At 37.2% G+C, this 10,425-nt stretch overlaps 1 pseudogene; it reads left to right on the top strand.

Moving 5' to 3' along the window:
- The first annotated feature begins 1,370 nt into the window (after positions 1 to 1,370).
- Positions 1,371 to 2,312, top strand: LOC141112034 (olfactory receptor 13G1-like; annotated as a pseudogene).
- The last annotated feature ends 8,113 nt before the right edge of the window (positions 2,313 to 10,425 follow it).

Genomic DNA, 10,425 nt, shown 5'->3' with positions numbered 1-10,425 from the left:
TGGTAGAATACATTTTGCCTACATTTTTTACAACATTTAATTTTTTTGGTTTCTTTTAAAAGAGAAAGTAGAAAATTTAGGTTTTTTTTTCAAAATATTTGCTTTTTTTCGCTTATATCACAAAAAATAAAAAATGAAGTGGTGAATAAATACCACCAAAAGAAAGTTCTATTTGTGTGAACAAAATGATAAAAATTTCATTTGGGTACAGTGTAGCATGACTGAGTAATTGTCATTCAAAGTGAGAGAGCACTGAAAGCTGAAAATTGGTCTGAGAAGGAAGGGGGTGAAAGTGCCCAGTATTGAGGTGGTTAAGCACTATAGGATTTGAATTTGTATGGATTGGAGTCGTGTAGCACTACAGTATATCTGTGAGCTACAAATGAATTCCCCATCTATGTAATAAAGATGGGTAGAGGGGGAGGGAGATGTCTGCAGTACAATTCAGCAGCCTAGGTTGACAGCAATGTTCCTCCATGTGACAGGAAATGGTATACTGGTCGTATCATAGGATCCACAGGTGAAAATAAAATAGAAAAACCCTGAAAAAAGCAAATAATGTAGCCACCATATCTAAAGACTAGTATATATATATATATATATATATATATATATATATATATATGGTGCAGTATGACCATGCATGAAAATACTTACATTTCCCAGAAGCATGGAGCTAAAGAAGTCTCAGCCTAAACTATATACAGTAGGTGGGTTTATTCTATGTTGTAATACAGCTAAGCAATTTAAATTCTTTTGTCTTTAATCTAATTTTCAGCACATTGACTTCACTGTGTTTATTTTGAGATTGCAATAGCCCAGTATAATTTAGATACATCACTTCGTTATCAAAATGTCCCTGGAAAGTAATTTAAATATTAGCAACTACATAAGTATATGAGCTCTTCACTACAAAATATACATTAAGACTCCTTTCACACTGTAGGCATTTTTCAGGCGCTTTAGTGCTAAAATTAGCACCTGGCAGTGTGAAAGAGCTTTAAATGGCAGATCTCTGTCTACAGTGAGTGTGGCCTGGTCTAAAGTCAGTGTTGCTTATAAATATTGAGATTCTTCAATTCCTGCCATTGCCATATACTGCATAGCTTTGAAAGCAGCAGATGTACTCCTCTTAAGACACTACTGAATCGTCTCAACTGAAAAGCCTTTATAGATCTACATTTGGAACTATCTATGCAGCATATACCACATATATGTAAATGCATTTATCCTGATCCAATTTATTTTAAAGAACTGCAGTGATGGGCATTGTCAGGAGGTCCAGGAGTGGGACTGCCATTTAAAACAATGATTGTTCCTTTAAATATAAAACAGATGGCAACAGTTGCCTCTTAAAGTAACTAAACAAGATGACAATAAATGGTTCTCTAGTTTCTGAATTTATTATACTTGGCTTGTCCACTCGTCCAGAGCTGGAAACACTTACATTTATCCTATGTCTGATTACTTATATCGTGGCTCTGGCTGGCAATGTCATTATTCTTCAACTATCCATTATAGACTCAGGTCTAAACACACCTATGTATTTCTTTCTGGGACTGTTGTCATTTCTTGACATATGGTGTACGTCTGCTACAATACCCAAGATGCTTTCAAGCTACATAACACAGTCTAAGGCGATTTCCTATTATGGGTGTGTTTTCCAGATGCTCTTCTTGACCTGGCCTTTGGGAGCTGAGCTACTACTTCTTACAATTATGGCTTATGACCGATATATTGCAATTGGAAATCCACTTCGCTATTCATCAATAATTAATCGCAGAGTATGTATAAGGATTACAATCACTATCTTAGTTACTGGCCTAATTAATTCTTTGATTCACACATATTGCACTTTCCGACTCCCATACTGTGATGACAATAGGATTAATCACTTCTTCTGTGAGATAATGCCTCTGCTGAAACTGGCATGTGCAGATATTTATATCAATGAGATTGTAGTCTATGCATCTGATTTTATGTTTGGTATTTGTTGATTCCTCCTTATATGTGTTTCCTATGTCTTTATACTTAAAACTATACTAAAGATTCGTTCTGCTAAAGGCAAGCGTAAAGCCTTTTCTACATGTGTTTCTCATGTTGTAATTGTTTCTATGTTTTATGGAGCTGTAATTTTGACCTATATCCAACCAAAAAACAGTCCTTTAGAGAGAAGCAAAACAATATCTGCTATATATGCTATTATTACACCTTCCCTAAATCCTATAATTTACAGTCTTCGGAATAAAGAGGTTAAAGAGGCATTGAGACGAAATGTGAAAAGGCTAATTCATTATAAAATCCATCCCTAGGTCCATTTAAAGAGCAGCAAGTGATCAGTGACATACTAATACTATCTATTAAACAGCATATCTTTGGAACTCTGATGTAACTCATCACCCGCCACCCCCTCAAGAACTTCCCTGATATTTACATACATTTTTCCCCCATCATCTTCCAGGACAGTACCCTAAGAGATGAATGGCTCCTACTTTTACAGCAAACACAATCATACTAGTGAAAAACCCCTCCCACCCCCTTCGTCCCTCAGTTTAGATTGTGTTTCTTACCATCCAGTAGCATATTATTTGTTGTTTTCTTTTGACTGGATGACTGTTGGATCAGAAGTTCTCTTCTGCATGCAGATCTGCTGGGCATCTGTTGCTTGAGCCTTTCTGTGGTGCTTGAAAGGTGTCATCTCCTAAAGCCCCCAATTGGTGAGCCTGTCTTCCTGTTCCCCCTTGGAGGAGTAGTAGGGGATCCTGCAGTGCATTCAGCAGGTGTAGAGGGCTTGGTACTTACCTCATTCTCTTTATTGCCGGACACATTCGTCAAAGCCCTTCTACACAGGAATAATCAAACGAGAAAAATACCCAAGAATTCTCCAATCTTCTCCCTGTTTCTGAAGCAAAACAGCTGAGATGGCAATTTCTGAAGCACGCACTTACAAAACAAATGGTGCATGTTTATCCACAGTAGCTAGTGCAGGAGCTGACTGCAAATCATTTTTCAACATTTGAAAAGCTTTTTGCTGGACTTCTGTCCAGGGACCAAATTCATTCTTCTCTTTATGTTTTAACAAATCATATAGCGGTTTCGCCTTCTCTGCCAATGACTCGATAAAATCTCTGGAGAAATTTACCAAACCCAAAAACAATCTGGTCTAGAGAATTTCGATAAAACATTTGCCAACGCCTGACGAAATATAGATGGCGAACTGTGATAGCCTTGCGGAAGACAATTAAAAACATATTGGACATTTTTGTAAATGAATGAACATTTATATTGACAGCTTTTGGCCAAAGCAATGCTAAAAAATCCGTTTGCAATGTCTAGTACAGAAAACACTTTTGCGTTAGCGTTTAATTGTGACATGATGTCTGGTGTTTCTGCTATAATAGGCGAACAACATGGTATGTATTTGTTTAGCATTCTTAGGTCAATCAAGAGTCTGTATGCACTAGGGTCATCTCGTTTAGCCACTGCCCATAAAGAATTATTTGTCACAGAATTAGCTTTCCTGATGATTCCCTGTTCCTAAAACTCTTGAATAATCACTGAAACAGGTTCATCAGGCTCTGGTGGTAATTTGTATGGTTTGACAAATGGATGATCTTTTCCCTCTATATTAACCTCAATACCTTTAAATAAACCAACCTCATTCTTTTTCTGACTCCAAAGTTTTTTGTGTGACGGTACCACTTATTTTAACTTCAAATGATCTCCTGTATCAGGCCATTTGTAATCAATGTCAACTGCTTCTGTCAAACAAATGCTTCCCACTTCTGAATAATGAACTGGATCAATTACCACAGGCTTATGATTAGCTGAACCTTTCCAAATCACTCCATTGCCTCAATCAATTATCCACCCTCTTTGAAACAAAATATCTGTACCGATAATATTCTCTGCTCCCTGGCAAAACCACATGTCAATTACAGTTTTCAAACAACCTGGGATTTCAAAAGAAACATTTTTACACATTTTAGCCTGAGAATCACCTGTTCCATTAAACCCAACAATTGTACAAATTGCTGCATCCGATAAAACAGGTAATTTCAAACCAGTGACACTGATCTGAGCTCCTGTATCCAATAAAGTTCTCACCTTTTGTTTATTAATTTTAGCTTTTAAAAAAGGATGACCACTGTTGTCTAGAAATATGGGAGCTACATAATCTAAGTTGTGAGAAACTAATTTTTTTTTCTCTATTTGGCATGGGGAAGCCAATAATGGTTGTCTCCCATTGATTTCACTGGTTGAATTTGCATTCATATTCATACCAATCTCTCTTAGCTCTTTCCTCAGAGAAGTGTAAGGAGAAAAAGCCTTAACTTCTTCTGCTGAAGGTGGGGCAGAAGGTTGAATGAATATCAATTCATTTTCTTTCCCAATGTTTTTCAACTCAATATCTCTTAAATACTTCCTAAACTGTGACTTATAATGACCTACTCTTTGAAAGTAGAAACAAGTAAATGGCTTTTTATGTTTAAATTGTCTTACCCTGTCATTCCTGAAGGGGGCAGCATCAGCTGCTTTAAAGCTAGTCTGGGTGTCTCTTTCAAAATTGCTATTCTGAATGACAGATATCTTGTTTTTTAAATTACTTTGTTTTACTTGTCTTCTTACAATATCTATATGTGTAAGAAGGCAAATTTACCGAGGGAGGGGTTTGGAACATATACCCCCAGGGACTTTTAAGGTGCTTTTAAATCAACGATATAATAGAAAATCGGTAAATCCACAAAAAAACCACCTTAAAGGCACATCAAAATAGAGCTACTTAATTGAATCCATAACAATCTGCCGCTCGACATGTTTCGCTCTAATACGAGCTTCTTCAGGAGTTTTATGGCAAAGATTGCAGTAGACTCTAAATAGTAAATAAAATGACAACAGTAAATACACAAATTATCATGAAAATTATACATATTGGTTGACAATACATGGTATTAATCTAATCATGTTCAATTTAACTGATAACTAAAGGATTGTACAGAAATAGTCATTCATTGCACAGCAAAATATATGTAGAAAAACCATGTTAAGAGTTGTTGTGATTCATAAATCTTACCAGGCTGTGGTGCACCAGCAATGCATAGAACTTGAAAAAGCTGATAGACTGCTACAAATTTTCCAAAGTATGGGCTCTCATGTATGGGGGTTCCCTTGTCTTGATATGACCACACTACAATATCTAGAATAGAAGCTGCCTCATCTAAATTTTCTTTTTGACTAGCCAACACCATTGACGCAGGATCTAAATATCTACATTTTATAACAAATGGCCTTATTAAAGCCGAATTCTCGCCCTCCAATGCATACATAACATTTTGAATGCCTTAGCAAATTTCTCTCTAAAATGAAAAGGGTCATCATGTATTGTAACTCTTAAGGAGTCCAAGATTTCAGCCGTCGGCGTTTCCTCCCCCGTAATACACAGTAATAACTGACGTAATCTCTCAGATGCATCACTATGAACTTCAGCTCCATAAATATCAATATATGGTGATTTGATTAAACGCCTTGCGATAAAATTAGGAGCCCATAAACAGAAAATGTTATTCCTTTGATCATCACCCAAGTTGAAACGATCACAAAAAGTTTCAAAGACATCCCCGTTGTGAAATGCATCTGCTCTTAAATCATAATGCGGGATCAAAATTTCAAAATTTTCATCAACTAATCCTGTATTTGCAACTTAAGCTTAGACACTCTATCTAATAACTTTTTGTTTGCGTACATCAGCCTCCGCCGCATCTGCTTCATCTACCTCAATAGAAACATCTGGTATATAAGAAGCCTTCACTGTTTCTGACTGCTTTTTAATATTCTTCTTTGTAACCACGAAATATGTTTGTTTTTGAAATTGTAACATCCTGCATTTTCGTTTCACTCTCCAAATGTTCAATATAGTTACAAAAAATGTCACAGTTTGAACAACTAGGTCCAATAGATAAATTCTCATGTGTTTGTGTAATTTCTGAAACATTTTCACTCCCTGATTTGTTCACTACACAAATCATATGTTTTTCTGGCACATCATAAACCATTGAATCAAAAAACGTAACTAGCTTCATTACGTTACGCAATTTCTTCTTTGTTTTAGCTAATGAAAATCTAGCCTTATCAATTTCAATATTTTCCTGTAAACATTGTTCATACATTGATTTCCACAAAATAGTGTCAGACACATGATTCGCTAAACCTTTAAATTCCAATTTGTTTTCATTAGCTTGACAATTAACACATTCCTTGATTTCTACTCACCGAATATAGGACTTTTTCCTTTATGCGCTTATCTCAAATAACCGTGTTTCAAGACTTCTTATTTTCACACGAAATTCTCAGGTCTTCACAATCATCAATTAATCAATTTTTCTTCTAGGTTCATTCAATAGTTCCGATGTTTAATTTCAGTACATCACATATTCTCCCCTCTGATCAAGGAAGGAAGTGGTAAAAAAACTGCCGCCAAATTGATATTGGCTGGCATACGCCAATGTAAAATGTTAATAAACTGTGAAAAGACTTTCCTGCTTTTTCCAGATGATTGTGAGACAAATTTCTTAATTGTATAAATGAGTCAGCTTCAATCAAACCGTGTGATTTATTTCCACACGAAAGTTACAAAAATACTTACAAAAGTTGTACATTCAAATTAAAAAATAAATGTAGCTTCATATAAGATCAAAGATATGAGACAAAGTTGTTTGTTTCAAAAAATAAGTACAAGACATGTGCTTAAACATGGCTGCTGTTTCCTTTGTTCATGAGAGCACTATATAGAGGTATGCTGGGTTTCTGTAGCAATGTTAGAAGTGTAGCAGAAATGTAGAAGAAGTGTAGAAGAAGTGTCCATCTAGACCTGTAACTTCCTTTTAAATAAACTCAGTTTCTTTGTTCGAAAGTACGCCTAAAAATACACACTCCCATATTACTCCCCTCATCCTCTCCCTTCCACTCCCCTCTAAGAGTGGGGGCTAAGAGTAGGAATGTAATATGAACAGCATGACTAATTAAAAACAGAGCAAGAAGTGAGTTTGAGGGACAGCTTGATTTAGAATAATTATATAAACACCCATTTTCTCAAATAAGATATTCGTTACATAGGAATACCTTTTTGAAAATATAACCAGAAATATCAATCAAAAAATCTTGACAGCTTCTTGAAATTGAGAACTCAGTTCAAATGTCACATCTGTAAGTTATTAGTTCAAAAGACCTGTCATATACACATAATTACAGGGGATTTCATAACCTCAGTTATATACTTATAGGACCGAATTAAAATTTAGATATAAAGAATATAACATGCTGTCCTCCACCGCATACACCACCAGCTCACCTTAACAGATTGATCTATATGCTTTATAGATCCAACTGCGCTTCCCCTTTAAACTAGGGTATTTCTCACCTACATCAAGATTTTTCCAAATGCATCAAATTGGATCCAGCACAGTATGTATCAAGCTCTACACGATGTCACACTCCATTAACGCTCAAAAGAAACCAGAACAAGGCCATCATCGCGCATACAGTTAAAATCACCAATATTTATTAAAGACATCCAAATAATACACTTAGAATATTTTGTGCACTATAATCTGATGCACAGCAAAGTATATCACATAAGAAAAGCAAGCATTGCCCCCTTAAGGAGCTTAAGCATCTGCATCACACAGTATACCAAAACAGCAGAGTAGCACTCCAAGGTATTTACTAAGAATCACGTTTTTTTGAAGTTGTAATTCATTACCACCATTTGTTTGGAAAATGTAGAAAGTAAATAAAATTTGATTTTTTTTCACAAAGTTGTCATTTTAACATGTTATTTCTCACTCAAGGCATAAGCATACTTACCATTACACCTCAAAACACATTCTTCTACTCCTCCCTAGTAAAAGGATACAATATGTGTGAGACTTTTTTAATGCCTAGATGCATAGAGGGGCTCAAATTCAAGGGCCACCTTCAGGCTTTCAAAGGGCATATATAATGCATCTGATTTCCTGACTATCCATCACATTTCTGGAGACCCTGTGCCACCGTCATTAACCACTAGCCGACCAGCTCACATAGATATACTGCGGTAGGTTGGCAGTGCTGCACGATTTGCCGTACCTGTATGGCGGCTCGCGGGGGCGCAGTTGCTGGTGGACGCATGCCAGCGGCGCGCTCTTGCTCCCACTGGGTTGGGCAGACTCCATGTCCCCTGGCGACCCGCGATCGCCTAGTATAGAGGCAGAACGGGGATCTGCCAGTGTAAACAAGGTGGATCCACGTTCTGACAGGGGACATGTCAGAGATCTTCTGTTCCCAGTGATCGGGAACAGTGATCTCTGTTATGTCCCAGTGAGCCCATCCCCCCTATAGTTAGAACACACCTAGGGAACACACTTAACCCTTTGATCGCCCCCTAGTGTTAACCCCTTCTCTGCCAGTGTAATTTTTACATTGATCAGTGCATTTTTATAGCACTGATCAATGTAATAATGTCACTGGTCCCCAAAAAGTGTCATTTGGGGTCAGATTTGTCCGTCGCAATGTCGCAGTCCCACTAAAAATCACAGATCACCGCCATTACTAGTAAAAACAATACAAAAAAATTATAGTCCCTAAATCTATCCCATAGTTTGTAAACGCAATAACTTTTGCGCAAACCAATCAATATACGCTTATTGAGATTTTTTTTACCAATAATATGTAGAAGAATACATATCAGCCTAAACTGAGGAAAAATATATATATATTTTTTTTTTAAATTGGGATATTTATTATAGCAAAAAGTAAAAAATATTGTGTTTTTTTTTCAAACTTGTCACTCTTCTTTTGTTTATAGCACAAGAAATAAAAACCGCAGAGGTGATCAAATACCACCAAAAGAAAGCTCTATTTGTGGGGAAAAAAATGATGATTTGGTTCCAGTGTTGCAAGACTGCGCAATTGTCATTCAAAATGCGACACCGCTGAAAATTGAAAATTGACCTGGGCAGGAAGGGGGTGAAAATGCCCTGTATTGAAGTGGTTAAGGTCAAACCTTTAATGAGTGGCCACGTGTCTTGTTAAACTCCCTTCCGCGAAAAAGTTTTATCCCTATTGTGGGGTCACCAGTATGGTATTTGTAAATTGAAATCATATCCCCTCTCAAGTGTCTCTTCTCCAGAGAGAATAAGTTCAGTGCTTGCAACCTTTCCTCACAACTAATATCCTCCAGACCCTTTATTAGCTTTGTTGCCCTTCTCTGTACTCGCTCCATTTCCAGTACATCCTTACTGGTGCCCAGAACTGGACAGCATACTCTAGGTGACCAGAGTCTTGTAGAGCAGGAGAATTATCATTTTATCTCTGGAGTTGATCCCCTTTTTAATGCATGCCAATATTCTGTTTGCTTTGTTAGCAGCAGCTTGGCATTGCATGCCATTGCTGAGCTTATCAACTACTAGGACCCCCAGGTCCTTTTCCATCCTAGATTCCCACAGAGGCTCTCCCCCCAGTATATAGATTGCATTCAAATTGTTGGCACCCAAATGCATTATTTTACATTTTTCTACATTAAACCTCATTTTCCATGTAGTTGCCCACCCCATTAATTTGTTCAGATCTTTTTGAAAGGTTTCCACATCCTGCGGAGAAGTTATTGCCCTGCTTAGCTTAGTATAATCCGCAAATACAGAGATTGAACTGTTTACCCCATCCTCCAGGTAATTTATGAACAAATTAAATAGGATTGGTCCCAGCACAGAACCCTGGGGGACCCCACTACCCTCCCCTGACCATTCTGAGTACTCTTCATTTATTACCACCCTCTGAACTCTCTCTGAACCTTGTAGCCAGTTTTCAATTCGTGTACTCACTCTATGGTCCATGCCAACGGACCTTATTTTGTACAGTAAACATTTATGGGGAACTGTGTCAAATGCTTTTGCAAAATCCAGATACACGTCTATGGGCCTTCCTTTATCTAGATGGCAGCTCACCTCCTCAGAGAAGGTTAATAGATTGGTTTGGCAAGAACGATTCTTCATGAATCCATGCTGATTACTGCTAATGATACTGTTCTCATTACTAAAATCTTGTATATAGTCCCTTATCATCCTCTCCAAGAGTTTACATACTATTGATGTTAGGCTAACTGGTCTGTAATTCTCAGGGATGTATTTTGGGCCCTTTTTAAATATTGGTGCTACATTGGCTTTTCTCCAATCAGCTGGTACCTTTTCAGTCAGTAGACTGTCAGTAAAAATTAGGAACAATGGTCTGGCAATTACTTGACTGAGTTCCCTAAGTACCCTCGAATGCAAGCCATCTGGTCCCGGGTGACTTATTAATGTTAAGTTTCCCAAGTCTAATTTTAATTCTGTCTTCTGTTAACCATGGAGGTGCTTCCTGTGATGTGTCATGAGGATAAACACTGCAGTTTTG

Source organism: Aquarana catesbeiana, linkage group LG01, assembly GCF_042186555.1.
Source record: "Aquarana catesbeiana isolate 2022-GZ linkage group LG01, ASM4218655v1, whole genome shotgun sequence".
Lineage (NCBI taxonomy): Eukaryota > Metazoa > Chordata > Amphibia > Anura > Ranidae > Aquarana > Aquarana catesbeiana.
The sequence above is the reverse complement of the archived record's forward strand: the minus strand, read 5'-3'. Positions and strand labels throughout refer to the sequence as shown.